Source organism: Meleagris gallopavo, chromosome 1, assembly GCF_000146605.3.
Source record: "Meleagris gallopavo isolate NT-WF06-2002-E0010 breed Aviagen turkey brand Nicholas breeding stock chromosome 1, Turkey_5.1, whole genome shotgun sequence".
NCBI lineage: Eukaryota > Metazoa > Chordata > Aves > Galliformes > Phasianidae > Meleagris > Meleagris gallopavo.
The window spans coordinates 38490232-38507551 of NC_015011.2; the positions used below are offsets into that span (position 1 = coordinate 38490232).

At 38.8% G+C, this 17320-nt stretch overlaps 2 long non-coding RNA genes across 4 annotated transcripts in view; one reads left to right on the plus strand and one right to left on the minus strand.

Annotated features, from left to right (window-relative positions):
* LOC104910123 overlaps positions 1 to 15462 on the plus strand; it is a 71728-nt gene extending 56266 nt beyond the window's left edge. Inside the window, exon 5 of the long non-coding RNA XR_004160001.1 lies at positions 14329 to 15462. This is a non-coding gene — a long non-coding RNA (uncharacterized LOC104910123). The remainder of the gene's footprint in view (positions 1 to 14328) is intronic.
* LOC104910119 overlaps positions 1 to 17320 on the minus strand; it is a 40959-nt gene extending 23639 nt beyond the window's left edge. For all 3 annotated transcript variants that reach the window (XR_792805.3, XR_004159998.1, XR_792803.1), the window contains exons 1-2: positions 17278 to 17320; positions 7399 to 7477 (exon numbers count right to left, since the gene is read on the minus strand). This is a non-coding gene — a long non-coding RNA (uncharacterized LOC104910119). The remainder of the gene's footprint in view (positions 1 to 7398; positions 7478 to 17277) is intronic.

Below are 17320 nucleotides of genomic sequence, written 5' to 3' on the forward strand. Positions count from 1 at the left end.
AGCCTCAATTCCCAAGTGAACACCAGTGACTTAAAACCTAGAAGCTAGAAGAGCTCCCAGGATTTTTTAATTTTAATTTTGTTACAGGGATTCCAAATTGGAGCCTATAATTGCTTTCAGCTGTAGTTTCATTGAATCAAATATATTCCTATAGAATGTGATTTAAAACAGATTGACGCTTTCTGCCAACATCACTGAATCAAGAATATTTTGGGGAGCTACACTAGAGAAAAACTATTTAAAAGAAGACAAATAGTAAGGGTAAAAGAAGAAAATGGCAGGCGATCAGAGGTAGATAAGCCAAAATTAAGCCCTGCTTGGAAGGGAAACAAAAACTTGTCTTCCATTTTAAAAATATCTCAAAAGAATTCCTGGTTTGCTGTATGTCTGCTCACAACTAGCAGGCCGAAAGCCTTCCTACTAACCAGTGAGAATCAAATCAGTGATGGATCCTTTCATTAATTCACCAAGTTATCAAAGTTGATTTTGAATCTAGAAAGCTCTTATAGCCAAACAAACACCCCTAGAGCTCACTTTAGATCAAGACCCTTGATGCCTATTGTAGCCAGTAAGGCTTTCTTTTCTGACTTTTTCCTCACTTTTTTCCTTTATAAAGTAGTTTTCTTATACAAGTGCCCTTTAGTTTTATATACAGCCCTTAGGCAGAACAGGATTCTTCTTTATTGCACCGGCATTGTTCTGTCCAGAAGACTCAAAATCATTCATCAAGGAGACAAACCTCTTGCTTTGTTCCTTTGTGCTGGTGTATTGATGCATTAATTTCCTCAGAATAACTGATGTACTTTCTTGAGAAAATCACCTTATTTGAGAGAAGACTACTGCCTTCCAGTAGTCCTAGAGCTAAGGAGGTTAAATTTGTTAACCATGAGGTTAACACCTGATCTTGCCTGACTTCAAGCTCTGAAATGTCATGGACTGAATGCCAAACTGGCTTCCTGTGAAATGTGTGGGACGGTAGTCATGTCCTCCTTCAGCTGTAAATGGTGCCATGATGTTCTACCACTGTAGAAAAAAATGTGAGGATTCTTTTATTACTTGGTGATGGTCAGGGTCCAGTTTAACTCAGAAAACTTCTGGCAAAATGAAATGGTTGCACAGGTAGCACAAAAGCCAAGAGGTTAAGAACCGTTATAGATATGTGCAAATCTAAGAATTGGAAAATATCTATAGTCTTAGTCAATTGTTTTTCACAGACTCTTTGTATACTCCTTAGGAGCATACGAATTCTAGACCCAATTAACACAATATTAAACCATATAGCTGAAGGCATAAGAGTGCGCTATTAAACCAGTAAGAAAAATGTTAAACCATGAAAAGCCGTGAAGCTGTAGAGGTCCAGAAAGCAGATTTCTGTGATGTAACATGAAAGTTATAGAAGTAAATCTTATGCAAAAGCTGATAGGTAATTTGACACAAGTATAGAAATGAGCCTTCTGTTAGGCAATAGAGTTAATGACTTTATCTTTTCACATAAAGCAATTCCATCAGTTCAGCATATGCCAGAATGTATGGCACATTCACGACAAACTGCACAAAGCTGCCACACCTATGCAAATCCAGGTTGGTAGACGGTGATGCTACTGTAGAGGAAAAGGCATCCCCTTGGAAAGCCACCTGGGAAATTTCCAGAATATGCAGACATCCTGATTATCAGATGAAATCTTCTTATTCAGTTTTTGCCTGTTGAAAACTGAGGTATCTATTCAATACTACTAGTTTTACTTTTACAGGATTATATTTTGGAAAGAGAAAAAGGGTTTTTTGATTGAGATGCTGCTACTGTTACTACGTTCTAGTAACCCTCTGTTTTGTTTAGAAGCTGCTGTAGCTTTTAATAGAATATTAGAATACTGACTCAGTCAGTGTTTACCTTAAAATAATGAATATAAGCACAGGGAGCAGATATTATATGTTGTTGGTGAAGACATATAAGGCCAAATGATTTTTCTCATTTTTCATTTGCTTTCTAATGAAGAATTATTAATAGTTCAGTACATATAAATTTCTGTGTATTGGCATTGCAACTGGATTGCACAGGATTTGAGGATCCTTAATATTCCAATTGCAACAATTCAAACAAAAGATATCAAATCCTAAATTCCAAAAGACTTGCTTTAAAATGAAATATATATAAAAAAATGAATATGTGTATCATATTTACTCCTGTACTATTTGGTACTTGAGTGGCATTGGCTTTTTTTTAGACTCTACTGTGTAATGTTTTTAAGCAAATGTAAAACAAGTGAAAAATAATTCTGAAAAGTTCCTGAAATCCTGAAGCTCAGAGTGGAGCTGTAGGAAGAGTGCTGAATGTCAAGATAAACTGAGTTAACTGAAGCAAAATTCTGATTTTCAATTGGTGTTTTTACTATGCGTAAATTACAGTATCAATTTGCACCATTTTTTAAGAACTGTGAAATTGAAATATAGAAAATAAATGAAATGTGGTACATTATTTTTAATCCAGGATGCAGTTTAAGCTGCATGACTCATCTCTTATTGCTTCATTCCCCAAAACTTGTTTTCAAAACAACTTCCTTTCTAAAATAATAGTATGTATGTTTTGGGGAACAGTCACTATTGAACTGGCTTGCAAATTTTGACTAGGCAAAAGAGAGTGTCTGAATTTTGTAAGTAAATATCCAGTTGCCTGTCAGCTATGTTGCATTGATTCTGCCCTTTCTTCTGATTTGAAAGATCTGCTTTAAAATATAAGCAGACTGACTTCCAAACTATAAGTTACGAATTATTTAAAAATAAGAATGGCAGAAGACTGAAATCAGGGTGAAATCAGAGAGGAGATCTGCAGAATAAACATCAGAAACACATGGATGCCAATGCAAAACAGTTATGCTAAACATGTTCTAGTGATATAATATGACTGGCATTTTAATAACAGAAAACATCTGAGAGTTAGTATATGAGCAGGATGTTATATGGTTCTAGCCCAACCTAGGAGCTCCTGACAGCTGCTGAGAGAGGATTCATGCAAATCAGTTTTTAAAACTGAGTCTTTTCTGATTGGTATTCATGTTATATCCATTACAACATGCTGCTTGAGGCAGGCACAGCCCTGATGTGAATGTGATTTCTGAGCCTCTCACCCAGTACACCAGGTGCTGGAGTGGGGTCAGGCTTGCTCTTCCGAGTCCAGAAGGAGCAGGGATGCTCTATTACCTGGAGCCCTGCCTAAAGCGCACAATCCCAAACTCAGTACAACAGTTCCAATCAAGATGTCCTGGCACAGACAGCTGTAGCACAAAAACATGGATCCAACACCATTCACTACCATCCTCCTCCACCTCTCTACCACCTCACATTTCCAGCACAGTGACACTGGCAATCTGTCATTTCCAGATATCTTTCTTAAACTATTCAGAGACTCAGCATCAATAAGAGCACTATGCTATCAATTCTTAGGTAAATTTGACCCTATGCAAAAGCATAGCTCTGTGTCCCACTGCATGATGACTTTTCTTTAACCTCTGTGTTTGGATCACAGGTCCCAGAGCTTCCTTCGTTTTAACAGAAAACTGGTTCAGGCAAGGAAACAGCCAACCTTACTTTCTGAGATGTGAAAACAAGTGAAAACATTTTTAGAACTAAGAGCTTTCTGCTTCTACAAGCAGAGTTTTTGTGCTTATCTACATTGGGTCTAGTTTGGACTTTAAGAAAAAGTGGTAAATTCACTTCAAAGCAAACACTAATAACATAAAGATAACTTTTATCCCATTTTTAATATAAGCATTATTTTAAAGCCGAATGATGCATCAACAGGAACATGTCAAGGGAATGATTAAAAAGAGAAGAAAATTTCTAGACAGAAATCTGAGATTCAGCCACTTCTTAGTTGACATTACATTGCATTGCTAGAATACAACATTCAAATAAAGGGCCAATATTCTTGAGGTCAATGCCATCAAGTGAATATGTAAAAAATCAGAAGCTAATTAAAATTTTTAAGAGAAGATTTGAATCTGACTATTTAAGATAGTCAAAGATCAAAATAGTTTCACAGTTCTAAATTAGTTCTAATTGGAGAAGTATAGATTCTATTAAACCTGTCTAAAGACCATTAAAATGCCAAAATGGAAAACAATAGTTTGTTCCAAAATTGCCAATCATCTTGTAAGCAATAGATTTTTGAAGAGTTTAGTAAGTTAAAAATTTTGGCTAAATAATGCAATCTGAGTAGAGTGAATCATATATACAGGAAGACTAGTTCAAATGAAATTTATGGGTGCTTCTCCAAAAGTAATGCCTCGTATTTTATTTTGTTGACCCATGACAGCAGAGGTGAATGCTGGTGGTATGGCAGTAGAGGTTGAACTTTCCCACAAATATTTCATTACATTTTGTTATAGTGCAAAGGCTGGCAGCAGAGGAGCAGTCTGACAAAATGATGTCTGACATGGAAGTGCAGATGAACCAAAGGTCTACCACTGAATTCCTGCATTTCCTGCTGAAAACAATCATACCCATTGGCATTCATTGATGCTTGCTGAACGTTTCTGGAGATCAAACAGTGGATGTGAGCACAGTGAGGCAGTGTATGGTGTGTTTCAGCAGAGGTGACAATGGATCACCTCTGTTGGTGCAGATTTTTACAAATGGGGCATGCAGGCTGTTGTTCATCACTGGTGAAAATGCGCAGTTAATGGTGGTGACTGTGTTGATAAATAGTGTTTTGTAGCTGAGAATTTGCTCTGTCAAATAGTGTTATGCTACCTATTCTAATTTATCCATGGAAATAAATAGAAGCTATTACTACTGGACTGACCTACATACATACTACATGCAGTGTCAGGGAAGGAAAAAAATGAGCAAAATGATGTTAAATACAAAACAGGCATGGAAACTAAAGGATAGTAATAAAAAGTACTCTCATAGCCAAACACATCTCTCAGACTACGATGAACAAAGGCCAGAAAATACTTCATTTACATGACAGTATCTACGTATACATAACAAATAAAAACAGATATGGGATCAGTTATGAATAACCTGAAACAGTCCTGGTCATCAGAAGTCTCACACTTTAGGTTATCTGGGCTTTCCCACCAAGAGCTCCATTTTATAAATTCTAAGTCACAGATGTCCCAGATTCCTGTCATATCTTTAGAGAGATCTTGGTACTCTGTTATCAGCATAGTCACGTGTCAGTGCAATAGATTACATGATTAAAATCAGAATATACTGCTAAAAATCTTCCCAGGAATCTACAGTAGAGGATTCTCACTCTCCTACTTTAGGACTATAACGTTATACAATGCATTAGAGGCTGAAGGCACAGAGCAAAGGAAAGGTTTAATTACAGTTCCTGTGTGGAACATTATAAATATTGTTAGGAATACAGAAGTCAAGATAAGAAACCAAAACTGAAAAAGTACTGATGAGAAAATTGTTTTAGAAATGACATCCTAAGGCAGAGGACATTGATGAATAGTAATAATATTTAATGTCAGATAGTGCTGATGGCTCCAGCAAGAGCTGCAGAGATTATGCTTATCGTGATATTAGGTACTTCTTTGTGGCTTATTAGGTGAATCCTAATTCAGTCAGCCCTCCAATTATGTCTCAAGTGGTATAATCCAAAGACAAAGATTACTCCGTTATACTTCCTCTCATGGAAGACTGCATTTATTTTTATTTTTTTAACTTGAAGAATAAATATACACAATGTTCTGGGAGACAGAGGAACTACAGAAGGAACTGTTACTGAAATTGTATTAAAAATGTAGTTCTAGAAAATGAGACTGTTGCATATTTTAAGGTTGCTTCAGGGTATCCCAGCAACCCCTTGAAGTTAAAAAGAATAATATCGGAAAGAGCCTTTTTCATCTTTTTCCAGACAGCACTAAACTCCTTTCAACTCCAAAACAATCTTCTAACTCAAAGAGTATTCTCATGCTATTAGAAGAATCTCTTCATTGCTATACTAGCTTTACTACTGTTACGCTAGCTTTACTACTTTATTTATTTTAGTATTGATATTTTACTCTATAGACTACTTTATTTTTACTAAACATACTATTTTTATTTTACTGTTATATTACTTTGCTTTCATTTTTACTACCTCTGTACTAGCTTTTCTGCTACAATAGTAGCTTTACTACTTCTGTTGTACAAGTGAGCATATTAGAAAGCATAATACTTCATTGTAGAAAATTCAGATACCACCCTCTTACTTCAGCACGAGTCCATGCCTGACAGCTTGAAAAGAAAGTTTCTAGCGTATGATGAGAAGGTAGACAGAGAAAGCAGGGAAGAGATGTAGGGATATCTATTTTAATGCCGGATTATTTGAATGAACATGTAAAGAATGAGTACAAATCTAGATCTGCAACAACTTATCCATCTATATATATACATTTGTGGAGGTGATACATGGACTAATTTTGTACTGCTGCTGCAAAGCAGCACCTTGATGCAGGCTGAAGTTTCCATCCAAGGCATGCACACCAGTTGCTTCCACAGTGCTGCCATCTGCAGAATTCATCAGGAAGGCATGGCAGTCTCACATTAGTTTCACCTGACTATAAAATCTTAATACTTGCAAATCATTATAAACCATTGTTTTGCATTCACTATCACTCAGTAGCTGTTTCAGATGCACACTGTGATTATCCCAGGCAGTGGAGTGCTTTCTGACTCCCAAAAGCCTCAGGCACACATCACCCCAGCCACTCTAAATTTCCACTTAGTGGTCATTGATTTTCACTCCTCCACCAGGAGAACCTGGAGAGAATCTGTTAAGCAAGCCTAGGGGGTGTATTAGGTCATGACGAGTTCTATTCATTGCTGACTGGCAACTTTGAACAAATGATATTAACTGCAGCTGGTGGAACGACATCCCTTTCCAGGCTGGGAACAGCTGAAAGCAGGTTGTCAGGATGACACTGCATTGCAGGATGAGAATAATCACATATGCCCAGTGTATGGCATACTCCTCTGAAGCTCCTGATTCTAGAAGCTATTTTGAGTCATCACTCCTTCAGGCTTAGTCATTTCTGGTCATTAGTTTGGACTGGGAAAATCAGCTGTCAGGATAATAGAGTAATATGCTTGAATGGTTTCAGAGGATATCCTCCTATCCCTATCCTCCTCACATACAAGGTACTACACAGGCTCCTCAACTTTTTGGAGATATAAGGGGTGCTCCTATCACCAGCTGATCATCACTCTAGGAGATACAACTTTGAAACGAGAAATGGATATAGCTTTCATCCTGTAGACTTTTTGTCACTTACAAAGGCTGCATAACTATCTACAAAGGGCAGGATACAAAATGCATATTTGCAATTTGTACTCATTGTGCGGGAGAAAAATAGCAACCCCAACTTACCATAAGTCAACAATATTGATTGTATTACGTACCTGCTTGTTTGGCCTTCTAAAGCTTTTTGAGGACTCTCCTATCATAGCATGCCCCAGCAGGACTCTTCATTTAACACTCCTGTCCAAAACAGCAACAGGCCGTGGATATGGATCCCATTAAAAAGCTGCTCAGATATCATCTGTACATGTCCAACATAAATTGAGACTTTAGCAGGCCTATTACTAACTCTTCAGCTCCAGTAACAACAAATACTGTTCCCTTCTTAATATTCTGTTCAAGTGCCAGCTATTCTGTGCCCCTGACACTCTCATCTCAGAAAAGGCTGCGTAAACCCAAACGTGGCTGGAGCTATACTGGCTCAGCCTGAGACATGTGAGTATGAGGGCACAGGCTGAGGCAGAGATAGTGGCAGATGACCTGCCTGTGAGCATCTGCAAAACAAAATGACTGCAAACATATCTTGGTCATACCAGCCCAAGAAGTAACTGTCAGGACAAGACAGCATATTTGTGTTCTTCAGTGTACATCATGCGATTTCAAAACTAGCACATAGCTATAAAATCTTAGTGGAGCTGAGCCTCTGGCAAGCTAGTTAGGAGCTGCTGTACCGAACAAGGATGGTTGCAGCCCCTCAGAGGTTGGCTCATAGCCATTTCCTGAAACCCATTTCAGGAAGCTATCCCAGTTTTGGCTGGTTCTGACTGAGGATGGGCAAGAATATATGCAGCCTTTTGGTTCTTCAATCTATAGCTGTAATTCAGACAAACATTTTCAGCATGTCCTTGCAGCAAAGACTAACCGCATCTTTGGCTGTCTCAACAAGAGAAAAGCCATCAGGTCACAGGAAGAAGTCCTCCTTTTCTATTCAGTACTTGAATGACTACATCAGGAGTGTTGCATCAGTTTTGGGCACTGCTGTACAAGGAAGACACTGACATCCCAGACTGAGGTCATTGGAGGGCCACCTGGATGGTGGTGGAACTTTCTTTCTTCAAGACACTCAGGAATTGACTGTGCATAGCCCTGAGCAACCTATTCTATTTGGATCTGATTTGAGCAGGTGGTTTGATCAGATGATTTCTAAAGATCCCTCCCAACCTAATTTATTTTATAATTCTATGAGTACACTTTACTAGCAGTAAATTTTCATGTCTGAAATTAGCACATAAATATCTCAAAACATTGTTCTCATGTAGCTCTCTAACCAGAAACAGGAACTGAACCCTAAATGAATGCTCTGCATAGGTAAGATTAGCGTGGATTAGATGTCCTTGCACAGGGTTATATGGGTTGCCGAGATCCCCTTGGAGGACTGTAAGCTGGACACACATGGTATGGTGCACCCACAGTGAAGTCAGCCAAAACAGTTCAGAAGTACCAACTAGTCTCTGTACTCACACTGTAAGTTGCCTCTTGTGGGACAGCCTCCAAATGTGTCTGCCAACATATGGGCAGTACATAAAGTAAATGGCAAAACCTGGGAGTGCAACAGCATGACAACATTGAAATACATAAAATAAGTTTGACTGGAACATTTCTCATGTCTGATCATCACTAGAGGGTCAGTGATGTTTTTCAGAGCTGCTTTGCTGACAGTAGGACAAGAGTACCAATTGCAGACAGAGGTGAATCTATTGCCATTGTGACTTCTGTAATCTATTTCAGCTCAGGCTGCAGAGTAAAGTGTGTCACAGTAAATGAGACATTAGATTGTAATTAAACTGGCAATTAAACTGTAAATAACTTCAGCAAATAACCTTTTTTTGCTCAAAGAAAGCTGCCAAGGTTTTTTTAGAAGTGACTGCAAAAAAAATCAAACAAGTTCTATTTAAATTCAAGTACAAGGGAAGTAGAAATCCTTTTTTTAAAAAGTCAAACATTTTTATTAACCCACGTAACAAAAAATATGGCGTGACCATTTTCCTTTAAAGAAACAGTTTGGCTAGGCATAAATCTTATTAACTTTCAAGCGAACAATCAAAGTAAAGAATTAGTTTAAAAACAAAACCAACAAAAAAACTAAAAACACGCACAAAAAGATCCCCAAACCCACAAAAACAACATCCCTACGAGGAAGAGAAGAAGGGAGGGAGGGAGGAAAGAAGGAAGGAAGGAAGAAAACACCTTGAACAAGACTGTTTGAATTTTGGAAGAATGATTGATGATTATAATGATTATAATGCCTTTGGTGATTATGGTGGAGAAAGCATGTGTCATAGGTTCCAGAAGAAGGAAAAAAGTTAAGGCACGAAGGAGGGCATTGTATATCTCAGAGTAACTAGGATCTCATCTTCAGAAAGAACATTTTAATTGAGAATTCCAGCATCAAAAATCACTTCTTTGAAAATCTGCACTTACGGACAAGAAGATATAGATCAAAATCCTTAAACTAATTAGTACCAAACATTCCTCTGGGCTGAACTTTTCCCTAGGATCAAATTACAAAGCTTAAAGTAGCAGGCTCTTAGCCTGACCCTACTATGGGCAAGGATGAGCTCCTAGTGAGGAGAATCTTTATATTTTATCATCTCTGTCTTACATTTCTTTGAGTCTTTTGAGATTCTTTTTATTTTTTTCTTCTCTCTCTTAAGTAACATACCTGACTAGGTACTTGTGTACATATACAAAAAAGAACTAAACAAAACAATGGCTCAGTGAGTTTTCCATTACTCAGCAGGGAACTATGTGCTGTCATACTTCATCATCAGTCTGTTTTACCTTTGTCGTTAAGATAAAAGGACCAATCCCATTTGTTGCAAATAGGTTTAATGTCAAGGGTGAAGAGACCAATGGTGACTGTCCAGATCATTTCACACTTTGGATTAGCAATGCTATCACAAAATATTTTCTTGGGTGAACAGGAAGGACAGAAAAGAAGGAAGCTAAGAAGACTGGTAACTAGCAAGGTCAAAAGCAGAAAGCTAGGAAGGTGATAGGGGATTCTCTTTCATGGGTTTACAGTACCAGGAGAAGATGGTACTGCCACAGACTAACTACTCAGTATGGAAGAAGCAATGTCCACAGTGTGCTATTGAGGCCAGTTCCCTTTAAGCTTCATATTTAAACTCAGGACTTGAATTAAAATTATTCCATGCTACATTGACTTCTTTGGGTCTCTAAGATAGCTTGATTTATACAAGACAGCATTTATACTTTAAGACAGAAGGTCTGCTACCGATTTATCTGTAACTGTGAGGAGAATTAAGTTCACTGCATAGGATTTATTTTTATTTTGCCTAAGTTTTTTAAACAAGAAGAAAGTCTTAGGGAAAAAAAAACAACAACATTTTATAATGATTAAAAATTCAGGTTTGACTTGGATAAAAATCTATCAGGGTTTGCAGAAGTGACATAACCACTGACCTTATCTTAACAACACAGTTACATTCAGAGAGCTCTACTTCCTTCTGTTCTTGTGGTTTGAAGGCTATGGCATATACCATACAAAAGCAATGTGGGAAACAAAACAAGCATTTTAGTTTGCAAACAAAATGGTGCTGACAAACACAATTGCTTGAGGTAGCTGGTTTATTGCTTTTACGCTAAAACATAGATATAAAGAAACTGAAATTAAAAATCTTTCTTTCCTAATTGTATTAATGAGACATAATTTCCAGTTCATTTATCCATGTGTTTTGCAAGCTTTTATGCTGAAGAGTAGTTAAAACATCAGAACTGTGAAGAGATTGCATTTCCATAAAGGAAATAAATACAATTTTTAAAAAGGACAGAAAATATTATGAAATGGTGACTGCTGTAAAAAAAAAAAAAAAAAAACCTAGACATTTTTATGGCTTAGGATTTAAACTATAAATACTAGGATAATTTCACTGTGCCTTTGAATGAAATGGCTGTGTGAACTAAATGCAAACAAACTCCTTTGAGATTTTACTTATCAGTGTACTGATACTATAATGTACTTTCTGAAATTTAAAACATGCTGACTAGCTTTGTGCCCTAGTAACTCTCCTATTTTTTTCATCACATTAATGTTCCTGGAAAATTCTGCACAGCTGAGTGGTAACCCTTATCATGCTTCAGGGCTAGGCTGGCCTTTTGGTAATTCTTTTTTATGTGTCTTCTGCATGATATAGATCTTGTGGAGATCTCAAATTAGAGACATCAAGTTCAAGAAGTCTGAATCCATAAGATTTCACCTATATCTCAGTGGTATCTTCTAATTTGAATTTTCACCCTTATTCTCTTCTCAGGGTGGTGATAACATAAACATATTTTGCACAGGCAACTCATCTGAGACTTTCAAAACTGAATCAACATCATTCTTTTGTAGTGGAGACTACAGAATGACATGGATGTCTCTTATGTGTATTATAACAATTTGAAAAGACCTTTCTTGATGTCTCAGGTGTAACACGGACAGCCATCACATTGAATGCCAGAATGGCTGAGGTTGGCAGGGCCCTCTGGGTCCCTTTGGTACAACCCCTGCTCAGGCAGGGGCACCCAGAGCAAGGTGCACAGGACCATTTCCAAGCAGGTTTTGAAGCTCTCTAAGATCTCCAAGATTCCTCTATGCCTGAGGATAACATATTCCAATGCTCTCTTATATATAAAGTGTTTCTCGAAATTTAGGTGGAACCTCCTGTGTTCCAGTTTGTGCCCATTGCCTTTTGTCCTAGCACCAGGCTCCTCTGAAGATAGTCTGGCTTCATCCTATTTGCACTCTATATTCAGGTATTTATAGACATTAGTAAGTTCCCTCCTGAGCCTCCACATCTTCGGGCTGAAAACACAGCCCTTTTTTGTGATTTGTGAAGGTCAGCTCCTCAAAATTAAATTAGAAATCCCACTTCCCATTCTTTTTATTATGCAGTCATCCGTATGATGCATATGGTCATCAGTGACAAAAAATTTTACACTGGGGATGCCATAATGCTCACCACCATAGAGTAAGATTGGAGATTAATAATGCCTAGGCACTTTGGAAGTCATGGTTCAGTTGTCCTTCATTTTATAGAGTAGATTGTGCCTGAAGGTGAAACCAGGACTTCAGTCCCCTTCGTCCTATCTGCACTGAAAATACTGTTTGTCTGGAGTACCACTCTGAGCACCACGTGGGAGAAAACTGATTTTCAAAGTGAGGAGGAAGATTACAGAAGTGTAGTTGGCAACCCAAAACAGAATCCTTGAACTAGGGGCACCATCTACAGGGGAACAGACTGACACTGACTCAGATCTGTCCTTGCATTCACAGCTGACATCTCTGCAAAACATATGCAGGTTGATTTGACTGCCCTTGAACTCTCTTGTAAGAGAATATTTCCATTTTCATTTATACCACTGCAGTGTCCAGGAGCCCTGGGCAGAAACCAGGAGCTCTCAGTGTTAGCTGCTATAGAAATGCAGATTAAAAGAGAACATCTCTGGCTAAAACAACTCAAAGGAAGCAGCAGCTCAAACAGCAGATCAAACACAAGAAAACAATAAAATCAAAATGACACACAGACAAATATCTGTCAGTGGACTAACAAGTGATTTGATTTTATCCTTTGAATTTTAGCTGGGATTAAAAAAAAAACACAAAAAAAGAAGAAACACTTTTCTCTCCATATATCCAACTCACAATATCACACATTGCTCCAAAAATCATCTTCAAAATATATATCATATGACTCGTGCTTTTATTACTGCAGTATTTATTTGTTGTATTGAAGGTTAATTCTCATCTTTGGGACTTGGATTTCTCACTTTGCTTTCACATTTCACGTTCTCCTAATGCAGACTTGGCTTCCTGACTAAGAATGTACCTTCTGAATACGTTAGCATCACCTAGTATATACTGTGGAAATTTCACTGAACTCTGTTGGATGAGTCCTAAAGTGGGATTCCAAGCTTTTAATTTTCAGCTGTACATGCCAGCCTTTGGATGCCTGTCAACTTGGAATACAAATAATAAAGAGTGGGTGTTTCATCTGCTAAGATGAGAAATTTCAGACATCTGTGCAATTGGAACATGTTTAAATACTGTCCCATACCCCTAAGCAAAAGGTAATTCCTTTGTCTTTAGACTTATAATGAAAAACTTTAGAAAAGGCCAAAAAAAGGAAAAATAGGAAGAAAATAATGTGACAATGATGTAGAAAGTAAAAATATCTGTCAGTTAAAAATAGGTACTTGAGATCTTGGATAACACAAGATTGGTGAATAAATTCGTCATGATGACACGACTCAATTCCTCTTAGTTTACGGTTCTAAATTCTGCCTGATAAGTAAATTAACTGCCATCGATATCATTGACTCATTCACTTCCTGCTGATTTGCCCTCCTGATTTGCCTGACTTCCCAGCTTGTACATCTGATTGTCGTAGTGGTGATACTTGGTCATACAACAGCTGATGTACAACAGGAAACTGATGGCAGCTTGGGCCCAAAGCTAGAGCCCTGATTGCTGTTTTTGGTATGCTGCTAGTGCTGTCCTTCCTGAATTTGCCTCCATTCAGTGACTGCCATTGTAGTATCTGCTCTTTATATGCCATAAAACTTGCCAGGACAGGCCTGAGATTACTTCAGTTTCATTGACTTTGGCCCAGGCTTCTTCCTTGTTTATAGAGCAAATGGGAGTCTTTTACTTTCAAAACCTAGCTTTTACAGCTCATATTGCTTTCTAATCTCGAGCTTTTATCTTGAAGCCATAGTATACAGAGAATGGAAAATAAAAATTGCAAAGGCAAACATTGTATCCTTTTTGCTCTTGCTTTTTTATTCAAATTCTTTCCAGATGCTCCCATACCTCTGGCTCAGTCAGCCTAAATTAAAAACAAGGAATATGAAGGATGATTCACAGTCAGTTTCTTTGTTTGTATTTGTCAGGATTCCTGATAGAACTTCTAAATGGTAGATACTATTTAAGATTCTGTTTTCATGCACATTAAAAAATAGAATATATTTTTGTTTTGGAACATAATTTTGTCCGGTTTTGTATATTTCTTATTTTTTTCTCATGACAGAACACATTTCCTGAACGCAGCTGTGGAAGACACAATAATAATAACAGTACGTACATGAAGGTTGTTCTGAAAGCAGTACGTCCTATTTTATTATGTTGGTGTATGCTGGTGTTATGGCAGAGAGGTTGAACCTTCCACCAATATTCCATTGCATTTTGTTGCTGTGTGACAGATGGCAGCAGAGAAGTCTGACAAAATGCCATCTGACATGGAAGTGCATACGAATTCCTCCATGTGGGAAAACTGACAACCATTTACCTTCATTGACAATTGCTGAATGCTTCTGGAGACCCGACAGAGGACATGAGCACAGTGAGGTGGTGGGTGGTGCGTTTCAGCAGAGGACACTGACATGAAATATAAGCCATGTTCCGGACAGCTATGCAAAGCGTCTCAATCAGCTCATCTGTGTGAATCAGGAGATTATACCAAGGAGCTGTGTACAGAGCTTCAATGCATTAGAAACGATGGTGATAACGCTGAAATATTGCTAAGCTTGTGTTGGGTGGGTCCCACAAATGTTCAAACAGCAACAGAAAGAACACCATATGCACCTATTGAAGAAACACAAGGCTGAAGCAGTTTCCTGGATTGCGTCATTACTTGTGACGAGACAGTGTCACCACTACAAGGTGGAGTCAAAACAGCAGTCCATGGAGTGATGATGTAAATTTCTCATCAAAAAAAGTTCAAGATGCAACTCTCAGTGCATAAAGTGATGTGCACTGTCTTTTGGGGTGGGAAAAGGGTGATCGTTCTGGCTTTCCTGGAACCCAGATAAACCATCAACTACATCACTGTCTGAGTTGAAGGCTTCAATTTCGAGAGTCAGGCAAGAGAGAAAGACAACCTTTCTCCTGCAACATGGTAATGCCAGGCCTCATACCAGATAGAAGACTGCGGAGCACATTGCCAATTTTGGCTGGACTGTCTCACTACGCCCACCATAGAGTCTGGATTTATTTTCTTCTGACTTCCATCTATTCAGGCTGGTGAAAGCTGGACTGCTTGGGCAACATTTTCCTAGCAATGGCAGCATCATAGCCACTGCAAAACAATGGGTCACCTCCACTGGTGCAGATTTTTATGAGCATAGCATGCAGGCTCCTGTTCATTGCTGATGAAAATGCATAACTAATAGTGGTGACTACATTGAAAAATAGTGTAGATGTGTAGGTGAGAATTTGCTCTATCAAATAGTATTATCGTACTCTCTGTGTCTGTTGTAGTTTGAAAAATAAATAGGAGAAATTACTTTCAGAGTGACCTACGTACAATGATCTGTACTTTGTGAGTGGTAGTGCTCGACTAGCACTCCAATCACTCATCAAACGCCTCCTAGCTTTTCCAAAATTTCCTCACTCGTTCAGGATGTGTTCATCGTCCCTAAAGTGCCACAGCCTCAGAAGCTTTCGTTAACAACACAACTTGATATGACTGCCCATTTTGTCAAGGATGCAGTGGTTAAACAGAACTTGCTCACAGGGCTGGAGACTTCTCTTTGCATGAAGAGGCAACTGGGCCTAAAGGGAAATGAAGTAAGTGGGTGAGAGAATTAAGGAAACTCTGGCACCAAGCTCAGAAGCAGAGATGAGGTGCATTATCTCTCTCGACCCACCAGACCCCTACCAAACCCATCCTTTTATCTCTCTCTACATATATCTGTCAGTATGTAGCAGATTGCATATGGTCTGGCACAAGCAGAGAGCAAGAAAGCTAAAGAGTTAGGGCTACTACTCTTTAGGGCTACTTTTATATTGCATTCTTATTCTTTTCTACCTATGGACTAAGGAAAGGCCACTGAGTTTAGATAATGTATTTTGCCTTTGCCCAAATCCAAAGACAAGGCACACAGTGACCAATCTTCAGAACACCAAAATGCTGCAGACATCTGGCCATACGGCTGTTACAAATACAGCACTGAGTCCCTGAGGTTACCAGCATTGAGATGTGCGGGTTTTTTCACTGACTAGATATGTGATCCTACAACAGTCCCCTGCTGCATGGGGGAGAGAAGGAACCCTATTTTTAAATGGCACAAGGTGGTGTGGGTGGAGGTGACTACACGTCTACGTATGCATCTACACCATGACGGCTCCTCTATACAGCCAGCAGAAACGACACTCACTTTCCTTTTCCCTTTTCTCTCTCACAGCAAAACATTCCCTCACAATTGATAACGTGACTAACAGACCTCAGGGCACTGAGGGGATCAGAAAATATTTCTTTGAGCTGATCTGAAGGCAAATATCACCACCATGATAGGGCTGGGGATTGGCAGGGTGACGTTCTGCTGACAGTGCAGGTAAATGCCCATTCCCAAAACTCGCCTGGGACCTCATTGACTCTCTGTGACCTGCGAACAGCAGCACACAGAAGGGGCTCTTCGCCAAGATTTGCTATTTATCATATTAAAGAATAATTTGGATAACTGTCACTGTGGTGCATACTAAGTGAAGCCAAATCCATGGTTGTGAATACATTACCATGTACTCAAGTTTTCTTATAACAGCTGTAACTCAGCAGCCTGCTGTGCGGAACCGTGTGCTTACATGGTATCCTGCAACCAGCTCAAGGTTATGAGAAATCCTCCCATAAACATCACCCTATTATTTTTACAGTTTTGCCAATAAAATAACGCTTCTTTCCCATTACTTTGAGGAATGGATCCGGCACTGAAACACACTGAAGAACAAAGAACTTTAGCCTGTTGTGTTTTTGAAAGCTGAACTTGCATCCACATCTCTTTCCATTTCCCTCCGGAGCCCAGGCAGCTCTTTGTGTTATATTAAACATTAGATAAATAGCATAGATCTAATTAAAAGTTGAAGAAATGTGCTTCCGTTAATTGAATTCGTCCCAGTTACATTTCGCAGAGCGGCGTTAATCAAAGCTCCGGGTCACAGCGGCCGCAGCGCGGCGGCGAAGTTAACCGCTCCGTGCCCTTACCTGCGCACACGCACGGTCCGCTCCCCGCCAGCCGCGCACCCCG